Raw genomic sequence first — 18,406 nt, 5'->3', positions numbered from 1 at the left:
CTGAAGAACATCAAGTATGATGGAGGAGCTGAGACAGATCCACACTGGAGTCCAGAGAGCAGGAAGATGATTGAGTCTCTGGGAAAACTGGCTTTTGAGCAGCTGCAGAAAGGCAACCTGATCTTCTATGAATCAGATCTGATAGAGTGTGGCATCGATATCAGAGCAGCCTCAGTGTACTCAGGAGTGTTCACACAGGTCTTTAAAGAGGAGAGAGGGCTGTACCAGGACAAGGTGTTCTGCTTCGTCCATCTGAGCGTTCAGGAGTTTCTGGCTGCTCTTCATGTCCATCTGACATTCATCAACTCTGGAGTCAATCTGCTGGCAGAACAACAAAAAACATCCCAGAAGTCTGAAACTAAACAAGAATCTGCAGAGACACATCTGTACCAGAGTGCTGTGGACGAGTCCTTGAAGAGTTCAAATGGACACCTGGACTTGTTCCTCCGCTTCCTTCTGGGTCTTTCACTGCAGACCAATCAGACCCTCCTACGAGGTCTGCTGACACAGACAGGATGTAGTTCACTGACCAATCAGGAAACAGTCAAATACATCAAGAAGAAGATCAGTGAGGATCTGTCTGCTGAGAGAACCATCAATCTGTTCCACTGTCTGAACGAACTGAAAGATCATTCTCTAGTGGAGGAGATCCAACAGTCCCTGAGTTCAGGAAGTCTCTCCACAGATAAACTGTCTCCTGCTCAGTGGTCAGCTCTGGTCTTCATCTTGCTGTCGTCAGAAAAAGATCTGGATGTGTTTGACCTGAGGAAATACTCTGCTTCAGAGGGGGCTCTTCTGAGGCTGCTGCCAGTGGTCAAAGCCTCCAACAAAGCTCTGTAAGTACACAGATAGTTGGATTTATGCATCATTATTTAAATATGCTGCTATCTTTTGAACACGACAGAAAAAAATAACTTCTTGTTTTTTTCCTTTTTATTTCCTCTCAGACTGAGTGGCTGTAACCTTTCTGAGAGAAGCTGTGCAGCTCTGTCCTCAGTTCTAAGCTCAAAATCCTCTAGTCTTAGAGAGCTTGACTTGAGTGACAACAACCTGCAGAATTCAGGAGTGAGGCTGCTATCTGCTGGATTAGAGAGTCCACACTGTACGCTGGAAACTCTCAGGTCAGGATTCATCAACCTGTTCAATAGATGACCATTTAAAATATGAATGATATTAGAGGATAAACATGAAACTTGTGTAGGATTCTCTCTGCTAATATGATTTCTCAAACCAGGCTTTACTACACTTCAGCAGTACAGAATTTCTTTTCATACAGGTTTCTTAAAAACTCTTTTTTATTTTTTTTGTAGTTCAGAACACAGACAGAAAAAGAACAATAAATCATTAGATAGCTGTCAGTAATACAGACACACAAGCACATACAGTCAGAGAGATGCAGAAAGACAAGCTAAAAATATAGTAAAGCACACGTATACACGCAAAGGGGAAACTAATAGACAATGCATGGCTATCCCGATTACATTATGAAATGATAATAATGATGATGATGAGAAAGAATTGATTAAAAACCAGTCTTCGCAAGATAAGCTTCAAAGGGGTCCCAGATTTTAGAGAAAATGTTGGATTTACCCTTAAGTGAGCGTCTGATCTCTTCTAAACCCAAAGAAATCAGCAGATCTCTAATCTAGTGCCTGAACAATGGAGAGTCAAATGATTTCCAATTTTAAAAAATTACCCACCACTGCCCTACGCTGAAGTAGACAGAAGCAAGTTTGCTGGTAAAACTCCAAAATATCCTGTCCCAGAGTTTTGCCACTAACCAGCAGGCCCAAAATGGGTGGTATAGAGAAACAGGTTAAATCTTAAATCTTATACAGGTAGGATCAAAACTGGGTGCAGTATGACTTGTCTTGGTCCTGGACCAATGAACCCGAGTATTTTGAACTGTATTAAATGATGTCTGGCATTGAAGGATGATGAAAATATCTGATCTAGTGCACCATCACAGGTATGATCATCAATTTTTCACCTATATCCACACTCCAAGCACCTCTCACTTGCAACATCAATGGGGTCCAGTAAAGTTGCTATAGATCTTCAAAATCACACCTCTTGAGATCTCAGTCATTTGAGGGATGGAGTCAATTATAGTGGGAAAGGATTTGGAAAGGAAGTTAGGAGTATTAGTTCAAAATTTCTAACTAGGAGGTATCTAAAGTGATGTTTAACTGGAAGATGATATTTTGCTTTGTAGCTCTGCAAATGTGGCAAAATGATTATTAACATAAATTTGTCATAGTGAGCTAACGCCCAGAGTGTGACAGACAGGAAACACACTATCATGTATGGGGGGTGAAGGGAGGAATAAAATATTACAGTGAATTGGGCCAAGCAGAGAGAGATTTTTAAGTCTGTGTGCCTCGCGGAACTGAGCCCAAATCTTTCAAATCAGGCAGTGTTTTACAAGTTGGTTATTGCACACCTTATTCCACAATAAGGGGAGAGAGGAGCACAAAAGAGACGACAAGGACAAGGTGATTCAGTAACAACAGGCCTCTTTAATCTGGGCCCATGCTGGAGATGGGTCAAGATTTAACGGGATGCATCCACTACAGAACACCCCTGAAAGCCGCAGCCCAGTAGTATGTTTGGAAATTTGGCAGTGGGCTTTTGGTTGTTTTTTTACCTATGTGGGGTACCTTGCCATTCCAAACAAAGTCTAAAATCAGACTCTTAATTTTGAGAAAAAGGGGAATAATAAGGGGCAAACATTGAAACAGATACATACATTTAGGTAACATATTCATCTTCACAACATTAACTCTAGCAATTATTGAAAGGGGCAGGAGGTTCAAGTGGATAAGGAAGGATTTTATTTTTGCATTAGGTTCTCTATGTTTTTATGAAAAAGATTGGAATATTTCCTGGTGATCTTGATACCAAGATAAGTAAACTGGTCATTGACCATCCTCAACTGGAAGGATTTCCAGGGTATCTGAAGAGTGGCCCTGTTAACAGAGAATAATTTGCTTTTGCACATATTCAACTTGCAGCCTATCACATTAAACTTCTTAAAGATTGAGAGCATTTGTGGGATGAAGGAATTGGCTCTGGATAAAACTGGTCTTTAATATTGTGCTCTGAATGAAGAGAGATAACAAGGAGAGGCTTATTCACAGGTTTGGAAGGGTTCCTTTAAAAATGTATTCCAATACAATTACTAATTACCTTAATGTTAAATGAAGTCAGTGACCTAATCCAAGTATCACAATATTAACATAACTTGATGACTTTCCGTTACTTTTGGATTACGTCAATACAAAATATGCAAATGAAGTCAACAGAAAAGAAATATCAATTAGATAATCTTTACTTAAGTGTGTTCTGTAAGACAACAGAACAATGGAACCTTAGAAAAGAAAATGGGGAAACCAAGATTTCAGCATCAAAAATGTGTTGTCTGCTCAGTTTATGTTTAAAGAAAAACTTGCTTTTCATTAAGCTGACTCATTTAGTGTTGAATGTGTTAAAGAGTCATCTAGTGTATTACAGATGGAAAGTTACCTTTTGGATATTAATTTGGCTGGCTGAGTAACACCTCAAATATTACTCCGGTTAGAGCATATAGTGAAGACTTAAGCCACCTATGATGAGTGTGAATAACTCAGGTCGAGGCATCTGATGCAGTTAACATCCTTTACTTATGGTGGAATGGGCAGTGCTACCAGTGGTCTGCAATGAACAGACATTACAGACAGAATACAAATACAGGATTTAGTACAATAATGTCATTACCATAATCTACATAGGGTAGATAGATAACATAGTCACATAAATAATATCAAATAATACTGAATTAAACATTCTTATATGGTTTGAACATTATAAATTCAGAGTGACTTAATTCAATCCTTCTACAACTGAAACAGCAGCCTGAAGTAGCTAGCAAACTGAAATGACATTTCCACAATTTGACATAATATCAAGTTATTAGTCTTCAATTACTGATTACAATTGAATAAAACAGGAGATATAATTTTGTATATATAATTCACCAACCGGGTAGACATTCACACACGGCAACACATTGTTGAACATCCACCATCCACCAAGGGAAGAAGGAAAAGAAAACTAACAACATGTGCCGCTCAGCTAGTAGACGGGGTTTCCCAGTCCAGTCTGCAGGGCTGTATCCTAGCAACTACCTAACAACAGTAGCAGCCTCATTTTTATCCATGGGACGTTCTGACATAGTTTTAAAAAAATAATACATGTTTCTAATAAACCCAGTTTGATCAGGGGAAATTATCAGCTGGAGGGAGGTTTTAAGACATTTGGCTAAAATCTTAGCTATTATTTTATAATCCGACTTTCGAAGGGAAATTGGGCGGTAAGAGCTGCAATTAAGGGAATTTTTATCCTTTTTTGACAGCAGTGATATTGAAGCTTGATAAAGGCTGGTCGGAAATCTTTCACTTTTGAGTGATTCTGTAAATACCAGTGAACGGGGTGAAGACGTTAGAGAATGTCTTATAAGTGGAGTCTTACCACTAATAAGGGAAGAGATTGCAGCAGATATCTCTTGATAAGTTATGTCCCTCTCCACCTCCTCCCAATCATCCTGGTCAGAATTGGGGATCTGCAAGCTCTGAGAAAAAGTGTCAAATAAATTTGGGTCCTGGGCTGATGCTGAGGTATATAAGGAGGAGTAGAATCTGGTGGGTAGGGAGCTTACTACTTTTGTCATCCTGTTCATATATTGAATTTAGCCCGCATGAGTAATTTCTCTGCTCGATCAGTAGAGAGTTCATCAAACTCAGCTTGCAAAAGCAGACGCTGCTTGTAAAGATCTTGTGACGGACTGTTTGCATAACATTTATCAAGGGAAGACATGGATTGACGTATTTGACCCTGTAATCTTTTACAATGTGCTCAGAAAGATATAATAAGGCCGTATATATATTTATTGAGAAGATAAATAGATATTTATAGTAAAATTAAAGTCTCCCCCCAGAACCAAAATATAGGAATATAAATTTGGAATAAAGGAAAAGAGTATAGATATGAATTTTGAGTCATCCCAATTGGGTGCACATATGTTAACTAAAATAAGTGGGGTGCCAAAGATTGTGCATTGTGCAAACACTATGATAAATCTCCCTTTATGATCTGTAGTGACCTTAGAGGCAATAAAGGGGGTGGGTTTGCTGATTAATATGGCAGCACCTCTTGCTTTGTTATTACGTTAGAATGGTATATCTGACCAATCCAACCCCTGTGCAGCACAGAATGGTCTGTAGGCCTTAGGTGGGTTTCTTGCAGGAAAGCAAGATCAGCTTTTAGGTTCTTTAGTTGAGTCAGTATTCTTTTACGTTTAACTGGGTTATTAGCTCCCTTAACGCTCCATGACACAAAGTTGATAACAGTAGTCAAGGTGGGCATTGTGCAATGAGGGTTAACAATGAGAAGCTATAACAAGATTGTAAAGTTCTCTTCTCCTACCACATGTAGGAGAAGTTAGGAAGAGGGAAAGAAAAGCGGAAAGTAAAAACTACAGACCTGAAGTTTAAAATACAATACAGCCACCCACCCCAGCCCAGACAGTACCTTCCCAAACAAAGTACAGGTCAAATAAACATGTTCTCTTCACACTGAAGTGTGCTCACTGCAGAGGAAGGATAGGATAAACAACCGTGAACCACAGCCCTAAGCCCTAATGGCTTAGCTATCATACAGTAGTATCCGAGGAGAAATATTAAAGTGTTGCTTAAATGGGAGAAAATACTAACTAAACCAGAAAACCCCTTCCCGAGGATAAAGCAAGTGCAACCAAAGTCACTCAGTACTATACAGAGTTTACTGGCCAGTCCAGTTTACATGAGGTTAAGTCTGATGTGTTAGTTCTTCACATGAAGGTGCCTCCTCGTCAGACTTGAAGATGTGTGTTTTACCATCGTGGATCAGTCATAGTTGAGCAGGGTATCAAACACCATACTTTACATTGGGGTGGTTCGCTGGGAGCAGTCGCTTTATTTCATTGTAGGATGCCCTTAGTTTGGAGATGGCTGGGGTGAAGTCTGGGAAGATAGAAAAGGGTTGGCCCTCGAAGCGAAGAGCTGGTATAGCCTTGCAGAGTTGGCATAGAATCTCCTCTTATATGTGGAAAAAGTGAACTTGAACGATGAAATCCCAGGGCCTGTTGCCTTCCGCTGGCCTCAGATGCAGCAAGCAATGTGAGCATGGCCAGAAACTGTGGGGTGAGGGTCCACCACCCCTTCTTTAATGCCTACGATCCTCAGGTTATTTGTCTGTGTGCGGGCCTCTAAATCCTCACATTTCTGGTGTGCAGACTACAGCTCCTTGGTCAGTAGACTAACACTTTGTTCCAGTGAAATGATAGCGTTGGAGCCACCAGAGGCAGCAGCCTCCAGCTCCTACAGTGCTTTCATGTCCTCTATATGCCATTTGGAGTGCTCGGATATCAGAGGTTGTCTCTTCTCTGTGTGTCCTCTCTGACATCATTGCCAAAAACAATAATAATGCACATTCCTTGTTTGCTACTGTCGACAGGCTAACAAACCCTCCTGTGTCAGTAGCTTTGAACTTACATCCACCAAGGCTTGCCATGAATTTGCCTCCTTCACTGACAAAATTCAGAAAATTAGACAAGCAGTCAGTGCCTCCATATCAGGTACAGGATATGTGTTGTCCCTGTGTCCACTTAAAATCAGTTTCAGTAGTATGACACAATTCCATCCGATCAACCACAAAATCCTGGAGAACATTATACAATATCTGAAATCCTCCTCTTGCTGCCTTGATATTCTGCTTATAGGCTTTTCCAAAATTGTTTCAAACTGCATGGCCTCAGATCCTCTACAGGTTGTCAACACATCTCTTCTCTCAGGTGTCTTCCCACAGGTCCTGAAAACTGCTGTCATCAAGCCATTCTTAAAAAAGAACAATCTAGTCACTTCACTAATGAGCAACTATAGGCCCATATCAAACCTCCTGTTTTTAAGTAAGATTATTGAAAAATCTGTTTTTCAACAGCTGAACAACTTTGTGACACTAAACAACCATTTTGATGTCTTCCAGTCAGGATTTCGACCACATCACTGAGACTGCTCTCGTTAAGGTCTTCAGTGACATACACTTAAACACTGACAGTGGCAAAATTACAGTATTAGTATTACTCAATTTTGGTGCCGCATTTGACATGGTCGACCACAACATACGACTAGACAGACTGGAAAACTGGTTGGGACTTTCTGGCACAGTACTGAACTGGTTTGAATCCTACTTAAATGACTGGGACTACTTTGTGTCTATAGGTAATTACACATCTCAGCAGATAAAAATGACATGCAGAGTTCCCCAAGGCTCCATCCTGGGGCCTCTTCCGTTCAACATCTACATGCTCCCACTAGCTCAGATTATGGAAAACATCAAAATATGTTACCACAGTTATGTAGATGACACACAAATTTACATAACCATATCACCAGGGGACTCTGGTCCAATACAAGCACTGAGTAAGTGCATTGAACAAATCAATGATTGGATGTGCCAGAATTTTCTTCAATTAAACAAACACAAAACTGGAGTAATTGTTTTTGGAGCCAAGGAATAATGATTAAAAGTCAGCACTCAGCTTCAATCAGTAATGTTAAAAACTACAAACCAAGCCAGAAATCTTGATGTAGTCATGGACTCAGATCTGAATTTTAACAGCCACATTAAGACTATTACAAAGTCAGCCTATTATCACCTGAAGAATATATCAAGAATTAAAGGACTTATGTCTCTTGCAGGATTTGGAAAAATTTGTCCATGCATTTATCTTCAGTAGACTTGACTACTGTAACGCTGTCTTCACAGGTCTCCCTAAAAATCGATCTGACAGCTGCAGCTGATTCAGACGCTGTTGCTCGAGTCCTCACTAAGACCAAGAAAGTGGATCATATCAGTCCAGTTCTCAGATCTTTACACTGGCTTCCTGTCTGTCAAAGAACTGATTTTAAAATACCGCTGTTGGTTTATAAAACATTGAATGGTTTAGGGCCAAAATACATTTCTGATCTACTGCTACATTATGAACCATCCAGACTCTCAGGTGGTCCCTCCATTCAGATTTTTATTGTTTTCTTTTGTTTTGCTTTTGTTGTTGAATTATTTAATACCACAGATGATTTTACAGATTTCTTCTAAATGTGTCTAAAAACCGTTGTGCGTGGACAGCCAAGTATTCACAGGAGGTTCCTAGAGCACCAGTTTCAGGCAAAAGAGCAAACTAGTCTGTCTGGTGATACTTTGATGAACCACTGTGAAGTCACATTTTATGTCAGGAGGCTCCTTGATTTTGTGTAGTTTTATAATCTTCAACATATCAAACATGAAAAGCTCACACAGCAGCTCTGATAAAAGTACATCTTTATTCTTCATTTTGGCAAAAGCTTCACTCCTCAAAAACGCATTTGAATGTTTTTAACATTTAGATCACAATGACAAGGTAAAAACATGCTGCTGAATCATCCCTCAGCTGCTGACTTTTCCCATCTGGCTGGATGCTCAACTTTCTGGAGCTCCCTGATTCAGTTCATCTTTTAGTTAATTAGTTAGTTTGAAGACAGTTTGTTGTTGTATCTGACTGCACACAGCAGGACTCTCAGACTGTCTGACATGTGTGTTGTTTTGCGTGTTTGCAGTCTGTCAGGATGTCTGATCGCAGAGGAAGGCTGTGCTTCTCTGGCCTCAGCTCTGAGCTCCAACCCCTCCCATCTGAGAGAGCTGAACTTGAGCTACAATCATCCAGGAGCCTCAGGAGAGAAGCTGCTGTCTGCTGGACTGGAGGATCCACACTGGAGACTGGACTCTCTCAGGTATGGAGAGACAATGGCTGTGTTCGAAATCGCATACTAACGTACTATTCATACCAAGTAGGACGTCAAATTGAGTATGTAGTGCGTTCCCACTGCATAGTATGTGTACGCAAGAAATACCTGGATGTATACTACATTAGCAAGAATTTCTGAGTATGCGGCGTGAGCTTACTGGACATACTCAACTGCCCCACAATGCATTGCGTCTCTTCAGACTGCGCAATGGAGGAGATGAGCCAGGCTAAAAGCTGTTGTAATTTTCGCTGTAGGACTTTTAATATGTCACTTTATTAAGTTTTAATATTTTTTCAGGCGAGAAAGTAACCATTTAGATTCACAATATGGGGTCAAGTTATCCAAATAACGCCTGTTCGTAAATTTGCTCCAACGTTTTCAGAGATGTGAGGAACCGCTGGCTGGGACCAGCCGGTCATCTCAGCTGCTAGTAGCCCGTCTCCTGAGATGATCAGACGGTCAACGTCCATCATCATCTTGGGGAGAACATGATCCATGAACTGATCATTGCAGCTCTTTGTTATATGATATAATTCCTTTTGGAAGATAAATGTTAGTCTCACAGATGAAATCTAACAATTGTAACTGCCACATTAGTTTGTCTGAATGTAAAGTGAAACTTCATTTTTTTACTGGACAGAACAGCAGCGCTTTACTCCAAACAATTTCACTGTATAAACCTGGGCGTGTGTGTGTGTAATAGATCACAGAACACACAGAACATTCATTAATATTAGATCCCGACCGAACCTGTCGGCGTGTCTGGATATTTAAATAATCAATGAAGTTACACTGATGTGCCTTGTGCGTAAATGCACACAGCGTCTCTGTGGGGGGATCGCTGCAGGTATTTAATGAACTCAAAAACTTTTGTGGGGGGGTTAATAGTCAGTAACCCTGGACCCCCACCTGAAATCATGTTCCCGCAGTTATGTACCTGACGACGCAGGAATCGGGCGGCTGAGATGACCGACTGGTCCCGGCCAGCAGCTCCTCCCATCTCCAAAAACGTTGGCGCAAATTTACAAACAGGCGTTATTTGGATAAACTGACCACACATTGTTAATCTGTATGGTTACTTTCTCGTCTGAAAAAATATTAAAAATGAATAAAATGACATATTAGCAGTGCTACAACGAAAATTACAACAGCTTTTAGCCTGCTTTAAAATCTCCGCTATTGCTGCCGGTTGGTGCGAAATGCATTCTGGGATACTTGGCTGCATACTTCAGTGTAAACAGTCTGCTAGTAACGGCATACTTAATCGTTCATTTAGTACGCAGTATGCAGCACATACTCTTTGAGTATGTAGTAGGCAGTATGTTAATATGTGATTTCGAACACACCCAATATCTGATAGAGGAGGAAGAGCTGGAAACATTTTCTCTGTCAGAGCAGATCACAGATCTCAACTGAATCTTTGAGTTTTTGTTATTTCTAACTGAAGTTTCCGGTAAATGTTGAAAGTTTAACCTGATTAGATTCAATCAGGGTTTCAGAAGGATTGGGATACTGGATTCAGGTTGGATCAAAATCTATCAAAGCCCAACCCCACATTTGAACAGAATAATAAAACAGTAGACTAGAGTGATGTAACATCCATGTTTGCATGCTGAAAGAGAACGTGCTGCTCTGACCCCCCTCCTCCTTTCAGGCTGCAGCCTGCTGGAGTCCGATGGTTGACACCAGGTCTGAGGAAGTGTAAGTGTGTTTTTCATTTCATTCATGAAAACAAAGCAAACTTCAAACGGTGACATCTCTCATTCACATCCTACTGAGGATGAAGATGATATCATCATCAAACAGATGATAGATCAATAACTGCAGCTGTATTGTGTCTCGTTCTCTCCATCAGATTTCTGTCAACTCACACTGGATCCAAACACAGTAAACAGAAACCTCAAACTGTCTGACAACAACAGGAAGGTGACATATGTGAAGGAGGATCAGTCATATCCTGATCATCCAGACAGATTTGATTACTGGCCTCAGCTGCTGTGTAGAAATGATCTGACTGGTCGCTGTTACTGGGAGGTCGAGTGGACAGGAGGAGTTCATATAGCAGTGAGTTACAGAGGAATCAGCAGGAAAGGAGACGGTAAAGACTGCAGGTTTGGAGAGAATGATCAGTCCTGCAGACTGAACTGCTCTGTTGGTGGTTATGCTGTCTGGCACAATAAGACAGGAACATCCATCTCCTCCTCCTCCTCCTCTGTCGCTGGCAGAGTAGCAGTGTATGTGGACTGTCCTGCTGGCACTCTGTCCTTCTACAGAGTCTCCTCTGACACACTGATCCACCTCCACACCATCAACACCACAATCACTCAGCCTCTGTGTGCTGGGTTTGGGTTCTGGGTTGACCGGTCTGGTTCAGTGTCTCTGTGTTCTCTGTAGGAGGGAGAGTCTCCTCCTGTTAGAGAAACTTTCTCATGTTATTTAGTACCAACCTGATCTCTCACTGCTTGTAAATGCAGTTTCTAAACCAACATGGTTTCCACATGACTGACAGTTTGTTTGTTGGCTGAAAGTTTACTGAAACGTCAAGTTGTGAGCAAGGTTTTTAAAAATGTTGGAAGAGTTTTGCCAACTAACTTTTCGTAATATCACGCATCAACTACTGCAGCTCCTTACTGGCAGGCCTCCCTGCATGTACACTTAAACCTCTGCAGATGATCCAGAACACGGCAGCGCGTCTGGTCTTCAATCAGCCCAAAACAGCACACGTCACACCACTGTTCATCTCCCTCCACTGGCTCCCAGTTGCTCCTGCATCAAATTCAAAACCCTGAGACTCGCTTACAAAACAGCAACTAAAACAGCTCCTGCCTACCTGAACTCCCTCATTCAGGTCTACACTCCCTCCCGCCCACTACACTCTGCCAATGAAAGGTGCCTGGTACCACAACAGGGCCCTAAGTCACCAGCTAGACTCTCCTCCTCTGTAGTTCCCCGGTGGTGGAATGAGTTACCAAACTCTGTTCGTTCTTTAAGAAAAGACTAAAGACCCAGCACTTTCGCGATCACCTCTGCACTTGATGGACTGTAGGTAGAGAAAACAAAAAAAAAGAAAAAGAAAAACAAAACATGCCTCTATGCACTCGTATCATTGCCTTGTTGCACTGCCTGTTGGCATCTAATCCTGTTGTCTCCTGACTAGATCCTTGCTTGTGTTGTATCAGTCTCATATGTACATCGCTTTGGATAAAAGCGTCTGCTAAATGAAAAATGTAAATGTAAACTATAACACACATAATGACAGTAAATATCCGCTGGCCTATAGAGGCACTTTGTTGTTTTTACTCTTATTTGTTTCTCTGGTTGTTGTTCAATTAGTTGTTTTTTTAATCATATAGTAAATTCAGAAAGCGACATGTTTTTATGTGTCTCTACTGGATGTGCATGTATAGCTGTAAATAAACATTATGATTAATTGATTCATCAATACATAGTTTTGTCTATAAAATGTCAGGAAATTGTGTAAATAAAGTCCAGAACAGTAAAATATTCTGTTTATTATCATGTAAGACAAAGAAAAGCATTCAATCTTCACACCTGAGAAGCTAAAAGCAGAAAATGTTTGTTTGAAAATGAGTCAAATGATGATTAAGTGTTAATTTAGTGTTGATAGATAATCAATGAATGGACTAATTGTTGCAGCTCTGGCTGTATGTGAACAGAATATTAGAGGACAAACAGCTGACAGTTTAGCGCCTTACTAAATATCCTCAATAAAAAGCTCATTTACAGGATAATAAATGTTTTAAAATCTTTATGAAATGTTTCTTATTTCCTGTTTTTATGTTGTACCGAGTAAAGTTGATCATTTGTATGTTTATGTTATTCAGGCAGAAATAAATGGAACTGCAGTATCACCTGTTATGTCCAATAAAAAAATGATAATAAATAAAAATAGAAGCTTTAATTTGATCTTTATTGTCAGATTCCGATTTGGTTTTTAGTAAATTTCTTATGAAGAAAGACACAGCTGAGAAAACAGCAAAGCTAAATGAGATGAACTATTAGCAAGAGAACTTCTGCCTCTCTGTAACAGAACACATTCAGCTATGTTAGCAGCACAGAATGGCAAATACTCAGCAAACACTCAGCGGAGAATAAAATACACACTCATTAAATCCTCAGCACAACTTCCACCAGTTACTCCTTCTAACACATTTTGGGACTAGATTTGGTTGAGAAGAAGCTTTAAACTAACTTTTTATGTTGCGTTTCTATTTTCTACTCTGCGTGGTTAATTTCCTTTCTGCTTTAGCTTGCTATCGTTCTGCTCTCTCTAAGCGGGAAGTGCTGCTGTTGTTTCCCTCTCTGCAGCGCCACCACTGCCCTCTGCTGGACTAAAAGAGCTACTGCAGATGGGAAAAACACTGGAAATGATTTCACTCTGATTGTAGGCTATTTTGAATGGGTTACAATGATCTGCTCTGAGTTTGTTTGGAGATGATGTTAAAGATTTATTGAAACCAAGAAGAGCAACTCTGTGATGAAGAGTTAAACAGCTGTTGCTCATCCTACTGAGCTCTCTGTCAGACAGCTGGGAGAAAGATTTCATTGGAAACTTTCACATGTTCATGTTCTGGTGGTGTTGAGGAAGGAACAGGTGGTCAACTGTCACTTGTCTCTTTTTGGGGATGGAACCAGCGATCTATTGGACATCAGCCCTCCTCTCTAACCATTAGACTAGTCCAACTGTCCACCCCTGCAAAAATACACTTCAAGTCTTTCTCACTGAGCTGTAAAAATGGAAAAGTAGAAGACTCAGTGTGATCAGTTAACACCAGGAGTAATGTACAATAAATAATAATAAACCAGGAGGATAAAGAGTCAAACACCTTTATTTAGAGTGTATCCACTGATTGAAATCATTTATCCATGCATTCATACAGTTCTTTGTTTTTTTTAAATGGTGCACATCTAGAGCCCCCTCACTGCCTGGGCTGGTCTGGCAAATCTTCCAGAAGTGCAGGGTTTTTTCTGTAGATGTAGGCGTTGGGATCATCATCCAGCTTCACCAGTTCAGCCAGTGAGGACACACAGGGATACAAATCAATAAGTAAATCAATTACTTCTTACAACTTCCAAAGGGTACCAATAATTTCGTCCAGGCTATTTTAGAATGTCTTTATAGAATAAACATGAATTCAGTTATTTTCACAATTTTGTTTTGTTCCACTTGCAAACCAAACATAGACATGCATTGATAATAAAATATATTTTAATTTCAACACTGTTCAGGGTGAATGGTGCATTATTTTAATAAAATGCAAGGGTACCAATAATTTCAGCCACATCTGTACATTATAAGTGTACTGATCAATAATCAATAATTATTCTTTTAGAAAAGTGTTTGTCCAGTTATGATAAGTGAGTCACATGTTATAACAATAATAAAGATAAAGATGTGTTGAGGCTCCTCAATGATCCTGTCGACAGCTATGTCTCCACTTTAGCTGCAATTTCCAATTCAAACTATTAACACATTCAATCCATCTAATCAATTCTTTAAGCTCAAGTTTAATATTCAACTCAATATTTCTGATGCAGAATCATTAAAGCATCTTTTTTTAATAGTTGTATATTTTATTGATCCTGTTGGAATGATCTGTATTCATGGCTGTGCTCTAAAAACTATGTTTCAGTTTTCCAATATAGTCACATTGTTTCTGGAATATTGATGTAAAAAGGTTGAATATCTTGTAAACAATCTAATTTTGTTAACATGATTATTTACATACATGCAGATTTTATAAATAAGCATTAAAACATGAACTGAGCATGAGTCTACAATTTCAGTCTGATGACATTCTGCAAGACTTTATGTAAAGGACTATTTATTGATGTTTTTCATTTCATTCAGCTGTTAGAATTTGTAACGGGTATAGAATGGACCCAATTGCAGCACAAATGACACTAGTATACATTTTACAGTCTTTATTCCACACAATGTCAAGACAATAGTAGCATGGTCAGAGAAACAGTTCTGATGAGTATGGCTCCACCGGGAATCGAACCCCAATCTTCCACTCCCAAGGCAGACAAAGCACAGCACTGGCAACAGTCCAACAGTTCTTAGGCAGGCTACATCGGTGACAAAGAGGGAAAGATGCAATACTGCACAAGAACAGTCTCTAGTCCAGAGCTCCGGGGGAAGCAGCAGTGTGCGAGGGGTGGGGGGGTGGAGTTATTGGAGCTAATAATTGTGTGATGGCAGCCTGAAGTTTGGAATAAAGTTTAGAGTTGATTCTTGTATTTTAGTTGTAACTTTAATGGGAAACAGCTGGACTTCATGGGAGTAAGTGTTGTTTTTGACATTGATTTGTTTCCCCTTGATAGGTCCCTGAGAAGTCCTTCTTTCCTCCGCTGACTTCCTGCTGTCCACATCATTCCCTTCATATTCAAATCATCAACTGAATAGTCAAATATGTTTTACTGATGTGACGCTGCAGGACTGAATATAGTGTAACGGTGGGTTCAGACCAAACCAAAACCATCAGCACAGTTCAGAAGATGTGAGCTGGGAACTTTCAGAAAGTGTCCATTTAAGTTGTAATATGACTTGAAGGTGACCTTCATATTGAAACATGATCAGGTGACATTAACAGTGCTGGCCTGAGGTTGAGAAGTATTGGATGTTATTGATCAGTATGTCTCAGGACCAGCTGACGGAAGGGACTCTTTTGGGGGTTCAGTTCCTGGGTTTGTAGGGCCTGGAATCTCAGTGTGTCTTGGGGGCTCAATTTGAGATGTAACCAAAATGTAAATATTCTCTTTTTAATGGTAATAATCAACGAGTAACAGCCTTATTCTGCCCTGCAGGCATTGCTTGGTGTTTTTATTTGGATGTTTAATATAGATCTACAGAATTCTGCGTGCGGGGTCTCTATGGGATGCTGGTCCAATCTAGTGTAGTCCTGATGACTGAGTGGATTTTTATTTTTTCTTTGTTTTTAGGGCAGATGACAGAAATGGGTATATACTGTAGTTTTATTATTGTAGGATGTATTCTTTTGCCTCGTATCTGTGTTCTAGTGCAATTCTGAACACTTCAATTGTTATAATCATGCCATATTGAAGTATTATGGTGAGCCACAATACTGTTGCTGTTGTTTATTAATTAATTTGCATTGTTTATTTTCAATAATGTCGGGCTGGAAAACATCAAACCAATCTGACAACACTGTTCAAGTTTAGTTTAGATGGATTTCAACAGGAATCCATTTAACCCCAGACACGCCTCTTTCTGGGTGTTTCTGTTCAACTTTAGTTTCACTTTCCCTGACAGTCGTGACGCAGATAGATTTCATCCAGACATCCAGCTGAAGGTAATGTCACCATTTTTAAATGTCTAACTCGTTACTTCTAGCCCAGATAGCAAAAATGATATGGCCCAGATCCGCCCCAGAGCCTTCATAAGTTGTGGGCCAGATCTGTAAAACGGACCCGGGCCGGTGTCCTTTGGCACAACAGGCCAATAACGGTGCGGATCAGTTTTTTCACTTCTGGGCCGGCACCGGGCCAGCTCCAGAACGGATGAGATTATTTTGTAGCCATTTGTCCGAAGGTGGGCCAGATCCGGCCCAGAGCTTCCATAAATTCTGGGCCAGATCTGTATAATGGACCCGGGCCGGCGTCCTTTCTTATCTGGGCCGGCACTCGGCCAGCTCCAAATCGGATCACTTTCTAGCCATTTTGTTCAAATATTTGCTGTATCTGAATTAGTTCTGGGCTAACCTTTATCTCTTCCATAACTAAATTTAAACTAAAAAAAGTATCTCTGGATATAAATTTCTAGAACTATGGTTGCATCATCATAACTGGTTGTTATGACAGGAGATGCTGCTTTGTTGATCGTTCACTGTACACTCATCAGTCAAAATCTGTAATGAAGTGTACTCTACTCATGGTGGATTAACTCCAGAAAAAAGTGAATGAAGCGCGACATGACATCACTTGGGTTTACCTGTGCATGTTGAGTGTAAACTGAGTAAATATAAAATAGTGTAATTATGTCATATGACAATAGCATACGGCATATGAAGAAGAGACGAAGTCCTTTTAAACCCGTAATTTAGAGTGTAACAGAAGCATAACTAATGTAATTGTCAGGGACCAAGCAGTAAGGCTCAAGAACACCAGGTGTGTAGCATAAAACATTGTTATTTATTTACAAATTAATTTAATCTTAAAATTCAAATTCAAAATACAAAGATCACTAGAGAAAAGTGAAACAGCATAATGAACAATTAACAGGAATAAACAATTAACTAACAACCTTAACCTTAATAGCAACAACAATACCAACATTATTCACAACCAAACTAACTGTGACCCCTACCCCCCCAAAAAACAAACAAAACAAAAACAACAAAACTTAAAATTTAACTGAATCCCAAACATATCCCCACCCATATGACCTCTCCCACTGCCTGCTGTCCCTTCCACTTCCTCATGCCACTTCTTTTGCTGGATCCATGAAAAACAAAAAGTTACAACATAATTTAAAGCAAGCAAGAAATGACAGAATGTTAATTAAAATGTGTGCATACAAATTAGCAAACTGTCAAAAAATAAAGTGTGTGCTGTAGGAAAAACAAAAGGCTATGTGTACTGTCACTACTTAAAATGTTTGTATGTTAACGGTGCTAAAAAGAAAACCACTGACACTCAGTATCGGTGTTTAGTGCGGCTGCCACAGTAATCATGAATGCAAAATATATGTAAAATATACAGTACCTTTATGAAGTCAGCCACTGCTGCTCAGTGGAATGTTGTGATGCCTATAAACAACCAATTGTGAAGTTAAAAACACAAAACATAAGTGCTGCTGCAAAAGACTAACACAATGCTTTATCTGAAATTAACCGTGGTTAATGCTTCTTTAGTCTTGGCACAGTCTTTGCGGCCACCTCCCCGGTCAGATGCCAAGTTAAACCATCTGTCTATCTCACTATCTGGAGCGCTGCTAGCAGCTTGGTTCTTCCTTACAGCCCCTGTTGAGAGAGAATGTCCATCACATTGTAAGACAGATAAGCTGTCAGCGACCGAAATTCTCCATTTTCCACTTAGCCATTCTAATGACCCACTGTTTTTATAGCTGTTTTAAAGGGGTGAAAAAAGTGTCCAATGGGTCAATTAAGTGATAAACAGATTATGCAACAGCTAGGGATGTCAACAATTAATTACAGAATTTCCTCAAATAGCACCTCAACTGCAGAGGCTACCCAGCCTTATATTAGTGATAGGCCTTTATTTCTAATTCCCTCTCTTTGTATTTTAGTACGAATCCTCCTCTTCTTCTGATCCGCTCCTGTTTGCCTGTTTTAATGTTTTGTTACTGCATTATGCTGTTACATATAAACTCAAGACTTCCTGTATCCATCTCAAATTAAAAGCCCTCTAGCATTTCTGTGGACAGCATCTCTTCATTTCTTAATGTTTAAGGCTTTTATTTTGAAATATTTGCAGGAATGTGTTGTGGAAATAAAAATAGCATGGTTATACTGTTAAATTTATTAAATTAATTATTAAATTAA

General features: G+C 39.8%; 1 protein-coding gene across 1 annotated transcript in view; it reads left to right on the top strand.

Moving 5' to 3' along the window:
- Positions 1-18,406, top strand: part of LOC121903862 (NLR family CARD domain-containing protein 3-like) — a 47,349-nt gene that overhangs the window by 8,721 nt on the left and 20,222 nt on the right. The gene's annotated exons all lie outside the window — the stretch shown is intronic.

Source organism: Thunnus maccoyii, chromosome 9 (genome assembly GCF_910596095.1).
Source record: "Thunnus maccoyii chromosome 9, fThuMac1.1, whole genome shotgun sequence".
In the NCBI taxonomy this organism is placed as follows: Eukaryota; Metazoa; Chordata; class Actinopteri; order Scombriformes; family Scombridae; genus Thunnus; species Thunnus maccoyii.
This window is presented reverse-complemented; position numbering and strand designations above follow the sequence as displayed.